The sequence below is a fragment of the Notamacropus eugenii genome, chromosome 2 (genome assembly GCF_028372415.1).
Source record: "Notamacropus eugenii isolate mMacEug1 chromosome 2, mMacEug1.pri_v2, whole genome shotgun sequence".
NCBI lineage: Eukaryota > Metazoa > Chordata > Mammalia > Diprotodontia > Macropodidae > Notamacropus > Notamacropus eugenii.
The window spans coordinates 165,880,290-165,889,490 of NC_092873.1; the positions used below are offsets into that span (position 1 = coordinate 165,880,290).

The 9,201-nt window shown below is 36.5% G+C and overlaps 1 pseudogene; it reads right to left on the reverse strand.

Annotated features, from left to right (window-relative positions):
• Window positions 1-1,538: 1,538 nt before the first annotated feature.
• On the reverse strand, window positions 1,539-5,538 carry LOC140522875 (serpin B6 pseudogene; annotated as a pseudogene).
• Window positions 5,539-9,201: the final 3,663 nt, after the last annotated feature.

Consider the following 9,201-nt stretch of genomic DNA (forward strand, 5'->3'; position numbering starts at 1 on the left):
CCAGCATTTATCATCTTCCTATTTTGTCATATTAGCCAGTCTGATAGGTGTGATGTGGTACCTAAAGTTGTTTTGATTGACATCTCTCAATCAATAGTGATTTAGAGCATTTTTTTCATATGACTATATATAGTTTTAATTTCTTCTTCTGAAAACTGCCTATTCATATCCTTTGATCATTTATCAATTGGGGAATGACTTGTATTCTTGCAAATTTCATTCAGTCCTGTGCATATTTTAGAAATGATTCCTTTATCAGAGACACTAGCTGTAAAATTTCTTTCCCTGTTTTCTGCTTCCCTCCTAATCTTGGTTGCATTGTCTTTGTGAAAAATCTTTTCAATTTTCTCTCCTGGGTGTATTTTCTGCATCAGTTATTTTACAAAGAGATATTTTTATATTTTCTTCTATTTTTTTCATTTTTTAGATTTTCTTTGACTGATTCTTACTGTCTCATAGAGTCTTTAGCTTCTACTTGCCCAATTCTAGCTTTGACAAATTATTTTCTTCAGTTAGCTTTTGTGCTTCCTTTACATTTGTCCAATTTTTCCAAGTTAAGTGTTGTACCTCTTTTTCCATTTGACTGATTTTACTTTTTATTTATTTTAAATTGATTTATTTTAATTTTTATCATTTATTTCCACAAGATTTTGCATTCCAAATTTTCTTCCCATTTCTCCCCTCCTCCCACCCTAAAAAAGCATGCATTTTGATTATCCCTTGCCCCAATCTGTCCTCCCTTCTGTCACACCCCTCCCTTCTCTCTAGCTGCTTGCATTGTTTTATCGCTGACCTGGGAGCTCTGGAATTTGACTGCAACATTCTTAGGAGTTTTCCTTCTGGGATCTCTTTCAGGAGGTGATTGGTGGATTCTTTCAATATTTATTTTCCCCTCAGATTCTAGTATATCATGGCAGTTTTTCTTGATAATTTCATGAAAGATGATGTCTAGGCTCTTTTTGTGATCATGGTTTTCAGGTAGTCCCATAATTTTTAAATTGTCTCTCCTGGATCTATTTTCCAGGTCAGTTGTTTTTCCATTGAGATAGTTTGCATTGTCTGCTGTTGTTTCACTGCTTTGATTTTGTTTTATAATTTCTTGATTTTTTTCATAAAGTCATTATCTTCCATTTGCTCCATTCTAAACTTTAAGGATTTATTTTCCTCAGTGAACTTTTGGACCTCCTTTCTCATCTGGCCAATTCTGCTTTTTAGGGCATTCTTCTCTTCATTGGGCTTTTGAATCTCTTTCATAATTTAAATTATTCTATTTTTTAAAGTGTTATTTGCTTCAGCATTTTTTGGGGGGGGGGGTCTCCTTTAGAAAGCAGTTGATTCATTTTTCATGACTTTCTTTTTTTTTTTAATTTCCCACTAAATAATTTTAATATTTGGTTATTATCACCCTGTTGATAAGAATCCTTTGGATTATAGGTACATAAGAGTCTGGGTAAAACAGTTGTAAATAGCATGAGGATAAAGACTATGGAAATATTGCTTTGCCCCCAAACACAATGTTTTTTGAGCTGTTCTCTCAGTTAAGAAAAAGGAAAGGATGACATCCCAGAAAAGTCAGCCATGGATCCATCAAAGGCATCTGACATCCCTAATTTTTGAAGAATAAATTCCATGTCTAAATCTTCTTCCAATTTAAATCTGGGAAGAAAAACTTCCACTTCAGTTTCATCCATCATCTCTGGATTTGACCAATCTGATAATTCCTCAGAAGTAAGTCTTTTTCCCAATGTTTTTGGATCCGTGTTCTCCTCTGGAAGAAAAATGACCATGTCCATTTATCTTCCAACATGAGGCAGAACTGGGATCTTGGTAAACACTTTTTCTGTATAGGTCATGTTAAATGTAGATTTCTGAAACATCATCAGTTCTGGTTTTTGCTTCTCTTTGCTCATTTTGAACATGTTTCTGTTGTCTTGCATTCATCACATTGTTTTTCCCATTTTCCTTTGAAATAGATGACATTCACAAGTAACTGAGAGGTCATTGAATTAATGGAATCATTAGCTAGCAGTTCTGCAATCTTACCTTCTGTCTCTTCTTCTACCCACTTATTTATATGCTTTCTGGCTTCCATTGGAGTATTTGCAAAGTCAAGTTCTTCCATATTTAAATAGTAAAATTCCAACAGGATTTTTTTTAAAAATGGGCTAAAATCATGAGTCTTCTCCAAAGAGCCAGTAAGTAATTCTTAGCAGACGCTGACTTCCAGGTTTCTTAGCTGCTGCAAGAAAAGATTGCAAACTTTGGTAGACATATGTACCTTTGTTTAAAGAAAGAACCTATTGTATCTGTTCAGCAATATTTCTCTTGGCCCCAACTGAGACCATAGCCAGGGCACAGTAGAGGCTCAGGGGAGAATAAAACGCATTCTGTGAAATATCTTCTTCACTAATTAAAAAAAAAAGGATATTCAAGGTAAAGGTGTTGGTTGCCTCAGAGAGAGATCCATCATGGCACACCTGTATTTACTGTAGTGGTGGTAAGCACTGCTGCTGTGGCTTTCTTCTACATCTTTACTTGCAATCTCTGGGAGCTCATGATTTTCTTGTATCAGTCTCATTTCTCCTCCCAATTTTTGCTCTGTTTCTCTTACTTGATTTTCAAAATCTTTTTTGAGCTCTTCCATGGTGTGAGACCAATTCATATTTTTCTTGGAGGCTTTGGATGAAGGTGCTTTGACTTTGTTGTCTTCTGTTTGCATGTTTTGGTCTTCATTATCACCAAACTAGCATTTCATAGTGTGATTCTTTTTCTGATTTTTGCTCATTTCCCCAGGCATTTAGCTGACTTTTGAGTTCTTTTTCAAGGTAGTTCTCTGCTTCCAGTGGGAGTGTGGAGTTGCTGTCAACAACTCAGTGTCCCCACAATCATTGGGCCTAGAGCTTCAGAAACAGTTGCTGCTGCTGCCCCTAATGTTGCTGTAGCTGCTCTAGGTTCCTCTGCTTCCTTCCCCCTCTGCAGCCCTGGGGCTGGAGCCAGACCCCTCCTCTCTCCCACACTGGTCCCACAGGCTTTTTCCACTGACCTTCCAACTTGCCCTCAGTGTGTGGGGGTCGTGAAGTCAGGAAACTGCCACAGGTGCCTAAGATTCAGTCCCCCCAAAGCCAGCTCAGATCCTGTCTTTACCAGCGTTGTCCACACTGGACTGAGCTCTGTTCCCAGCACAGGATTATAGATACTTCAAGGCGACCTTCCAAACTGTCTTGGACTGGAGATTTGCTTCACTCCATCATTCTGTGGATTCTGCAGCTACAGAATTTGTTTAGAGCCATTTTTACAAGTATTTATCTGGGCTGGAGGTGCACTCTAGACAGTCTGTGCTGTTACTCCAGCCATCTTGGCTTGGCTCTTCCAATTTTACTTTTTAAGGAACTATTCTCTTCAGTGAATTCTTTTTGCAATTGTATTTTTAAAATCATTGATCAATTTTTCTTCCACCTTTCTAATTTGGCTTTTCAAATCTTTCCTGAGCTCTTCCAAGAATGCTTTTTGGGCTTGAGATACAGATTCCATTTTGAGGTTTTAAGTGTGGCTTTATTGTCAATGCTGTCCTCTTTTTAATTTGTGTTTTGATCTTCTTTTCCCCAAAGTAAGATTCTATGATTTTTGCCTTTCTAATTTGCTTCTTGCTCATGGTGATTGCCTTTTCCTGGCTTTTAAAGTAGGTTTCTTCTTTTGGAGCATAGGGAACTTTGTTCCATGTTTCTTATACTGGGAGCTTCAGGCCTATTTACCGGCTTTGTGTGTTGTGACCTTTGCTTTTTTCAGCTAGAAGTTATATAATGCTGCTGCTTACCTGGTGCTGTGCTGTGTGGTGTGTGCCAAGTCCAAGGTCAGGTGAAGACTTTTGAGTTTCCCTGGGGTTCCACTGAAGCTCAGGGCATGAGATGTGGGGGTAGAGTAGTCTGGCCATAGAAGGTTGCTTCTTCCCTAGGGCTGAGCTAGAGTACAGGCAGGTTCAGGAGTTGGTCAACCTCCATCTGCACTGGTGTCTGCCTAATTCCCCTGGCTATGCTAAAGCACACCTGGGGTCCTGGTGTTGGCACTTATTGGCTCCAGTCACCCTGGGGTTCAAGATCTCTTCCTGGTCTGCTGAGTTGAGACTTGGGATGCCTCTGGTCCTATACTGGTCCCCATCAGCCACAGGGGTACACAAGAGTACTCGAGGTGCTCTTCCCATCTATTTCTCTAGACTCCTGAGCAGAAAGACTGCTGTCTCCTTTCTGTGGGCTCCACTACTCCAGAATTTTTTCTTGGAGAAATATTCTCTGGGTTTTTCAAGGTCAGCAAGGAGAAATGACAGCAGTTATAGTTTACTCTGCCATCTTGGCTCTTGGAAATTCAGGCAGATGACTCAAAAATTTAGTCTGTGTTCTAATAACCTCAGGAGTGGTTGTTGCTGCTACCATGTGCCCTGTGGTGCCTCTCACTCAGCACCACTGGACTCCAGCCCTGTACTGAAAGGTTTGTGAATTCATACTGCAGTTTCTGATTCAGTCTTGCTGGGGCCATTCCTGCCCCATTATGTCTGAGTCTGAGCTGGGGCAGCCTACAAACCCTGTGCTCCTCATTCCCATGCAACAGATCCTTCCCATTGACCTTCAGGTTTGTCCCAGGCTGGAAATTTGCCACACTCTGTGTCCTAGTAGATTTTTCCACTTTAAAATTTGTGCAGATTCCATTTTAAGAGCTATCTCAAAGAGTTTGTGGATGAGCTGAGATTCATCGCTGCTTTAACTCCTCCATCTTGACTCCACCCCATAAACGATTCATTCTTATTTTTATGCTTACTCCCAACTTTATGTATCCCTCTTATTTATTTTCCTCATCTCTTCCTCTACTTCTCCCTCCTTCCCTTGCTACTTTCTTCCTTCCTACTTTTGTCAACCAATACACTGCTATTTCCCTAGGTAAATCAGATTGAATTTTAAAATTACAAAAACATCCGTTCTTGAACTTTTTTTCTATTGAAAATGTTAAAAGCATATTTTTAACACACAATTAAATGAATAAAATCTTCCCTTACAAGATAGGAATATCCACAGTAAGCAATAACTAATGGAATAATAACTGCAATGATTTTAAGAACCTTGACCTTGAAAAGAGTGGACACACACACGCATACACACACACATGTTTGTGTATATGTATGCATATATATACTAATACATGCACATGTCTATGTACTTATGCCCATTTGTGTGAATATGTATGCATATATATGTAAGTATATATATTCTTTATTATGTACCATCTAATTTCTTTTTTTCAATTCTTACTACAATGATGCAATTGAATGCATCCAGAAAGTATAATCTAAGAGTACTCAAGTAGTTATTCTACAGGCTGCCTGCACCCATAAATCTGAGAAGGCAGCTTTGAAGTAGGATGCAATAGACTGAAGCAGTGGCTTGGATATGAAATATGTACTTTCAATTAAAAAAAATGAACAGTTGTGTATTGTAGCCATTATTCCTCTTGATTTATTTACCTGTGGGCTTGTGCATTGTACTGGGCCATGGTTGGCTTTGTGCAGAGCTTTGCATGTGTAATGGGCCAGGGCTCACAATTTATGGTCACTTTCTTAATGGGTTACCATGTGAATTGTTAATGGAACTTCTATTTCTGCATCTCAAATTATTTTGGTAGGTACTAAATTTCCATTAGTTTTATCTACAACTTCTAATGAATATTAGGGAAATTATGGTACATTTACCAGACATTTGAACCAATATACTTTAATGCAGATCTGTTAAAGAAAGTGTCAAATGCCCATTTCCCTCCATGTTACTATTTAGACAATCAAATTATGGAAAGAGATGTTTGCTCTGTATAAATGTTGATAAAAGATTTTTTTTTCTTGTTTATTTCACTATGATTCAGATACAACACTTGCAGATACATGCTAACCTTAGGGCAAAATCTGACCTTTTTGTCAAATCTCATTTATGTTGTCAGAGTAACTGAAATAAAATTCTTTATTTTTCCAATAAGAACTTAACAGACATGTGTGCTAGACTCTTCAGCTTTTGTAGGTGCATGCTGTATGGTTCGTGATAGAACAAAACATGAGGGCAAATGCTCTTATAGCTTTCTTTTCCACACCCTTAGATATAATAACCATCCAAACATGTTAGCTGTAAAAAAAAAATTGCATCCTCACCAATTCCCATTCAACCTGGGATCGGCTAAACTGCCCATACACTTCACTTAAATCTCTGATGGCTTCATCTTTTACCCAGGAATCCCAGACTTCAAAAGTGTAAAAGCATAGTTTCTGTGACATTAATCATAACATGAAACTTTTTTCCAAAATTCCATAATAAATATGGACATGTTATAAATTGTTAAGAAAACTCGTGGAAATGGCTTGTTTACTGTGTCCTGGTTAAAATTAATCTGAATATGCCATATAGCATTATTGTGCTAGTCATAACAAGACTTTGAGATTTTTGTTTTATAATCCTGTCCAAAACCATTCTCATATAAAATATCCTTCAGATGTCCTATAACTTTTTTTCTTGCTGGGCTTAGGAAAAATGCAAAGCAACACATTTTCAGGTGTACATTGTACAGTATAATTTGCATACCAATGCATTTTCACTGAAAAATTCAGGGCAGGGTACTAAATATATTTCTACATAGGACTCCACAGTAACATATAAACATTTTTTGATGTACAGTATGTACAATTCAAAATTTTCACATACTTGTGCATCTTCTGTATACTGTATGCCGTGGGAGTTTTGTTTTTTGCTATTTTTCAATGAGTAATCTCTAGAATAAATTAGACTTTGCAAATGATAGCAATGAAATATCATTTAAATCATAAAAGAGTAAATTGATGAAGATATTAGAAAATGTTAATATTTATTCTTCTAGCACTTTTCTAGGATGACATTTTTGTTGACCATATAAGTGGTGGACTGTGGAGATTTTTGTATCTTTCTCAACATCACCTAAGTTATTAGTAATAATAACATATTTTCTTGATGGATTTGTGTTAGTCAGTAGATCTTATTATCCCCATACATAAAAATAATTTTAATTATATGAAAAATATGTTGACTAAGCAAAGGGGCCCAAATATAAATGGAGTCTCTTCTACAAAATGTTTATATAATACTGATCATTTAGCAAAGAAAATGCAGAAAATGTGTTATGTGACCAAGAGAAGTAGGCGTAACTGAAATTACTGTTTTAATATCAAGATTGAAGGGAATATAAAGGAAAATATTGGACTTTTGCTAAATGGTGATATGAAACAAAATCATACTACAAAGCTTTGCGGTGAGTTCAAAATCAACAGAAGAGTAAACAAATAAGTTAGAAACTCAAATGGGTACAGTAGGTGTTGGAAAGGTTGCAAAACTGCACTTGAAAAATTTATTTTAGAATTGATTTTGTGTAATCTAAATGTATTCATATTTTTATTCCTTAGTATTTCATATCTTTGTCCTCAGTGGGAGCTGGCACAAGTCACTGCATGGAAATCAGCTACCACCATAAAAGATTTATGAATAATTGGTTATGTTTCATAAGATTAGAAGAGGACTGATTTAGTGCCTATGTTGATCAAATGGAAAAGCAATTATATTAGAAATTAAAGAACTCTGAGCTTAATTTGTCTTCATGCAAAGATCATCAAATATTCAGAACATGTTGCTTAGCAAAGTACTCAGTACATACTCTGTCTCTGTCTCTTTGTCTCTCTCCATCTCTCTGTCTGTCTGTCCATCTCTTTTTCAATTATGTAACTATCTCTCAAGGTAAAGATTGAGAATCCCCTTCCTAAATTGTCCAAGCAATAAAAATCCCCATTTCTAAACCATATACCCTAGAAGCCTGAAGTGCTGGCTATTTACAGAAAACTATAGATCACATGAACTTCTACTTGAGATGATGGTGAATGTGCTACCAGCACATTTTTTTAATAGTTTAGAGTTTTAATGTGGTATTCATTCTCTAGTTTTTACATAGAGTTGGCTTTTTTTTTAAAGAGAGAAAGCAAATACCACAACCTACCATTTGTCATTCTTTGTTTTTCAGAGTCAAAGTGGAAAATGTGCTGTATCCATTAACCTTTTTGCAAAGAGCAGAAGGTAAGCTAGTTAACATTTGACAGCTTTGCAGTCTATCGACTCCTAATGAAAAATGCACTGCTATGGCTGATTCTCTGTATACTTGTCAGTTTCATAGAGTTTGTTACAGGCATGGCCATTATCATCACCATGTTTTCACTTTCTAGTTCCCATTTTCATCTGGTAAATACAAACTGAAGCAACATCTTGATTTATTACTAGATAAGCTTTAATTTGTGCATTCAGTAATCCCATGTTGGAGAAGAACTCCAGCTGCTTGTTAATAGTGTGCTCCATAGAGAGAGAGTGCATTTTGTAGCCACTGAAAGAAGTATTTGATAGTGATTCTGTCAGATAGTCCAATGTTAACTATCTTGCCTTTAAAATCTAAACAAGAAAAAGGCTAATGACTATAATGTGTCCTTCTCTGGCCTTGGAAAAAATCCAGTAGGTTCCCATAGTCACAAAATGATTAAAAATGATGATGGTATCACCAAAGATTTCTGCAAGGGACAACAAAGATGCAGGTGCAGCACTGATAACGTGGTAGTTGAATCCCAAAGGAAAGAAGATGAGAGTAGTTTCTACACTGAAGTGTCATCAGTCAGGAAATGTATGTCCTTCATGGCATATAATTAATAGCCTGGGACCTCATTCGGTAATTATCTGTTACATAAGACTTAACTGTTTGCTTGTAGGTAGGTCAAAACATATTAATCTCGCTTTACCTTCCTTTCCAAAGGCAAAAAGAGGGGAAGGTAATCATTTTCTTATAGAGTTCATGGGGTTAGAAGGAACTTATAATCCATCTTCTGGCCTTGAAGCCTAATACAAAGTCATCTTTGATCTGTTGCCATCTCTACTATTCTAAGTAACCACTTACAGATTTTTTAAAATATTCCTATATGCAAGGAAATTCTGAGGTTTTTTCTAGTCCTTCATCTATCTCTTTTTTGAACTGATATTTATTTTCTCATTTCATTTCTCTCACACCAAATAAAAAACAAAAAGGAAAATGTGTACAGGAAATGCACACAGTGAAGTAAAGCAAATTCTTTCATTGGCCGTTTCTAGAAATGCATTCTCCATTCTTTTTTTGAGG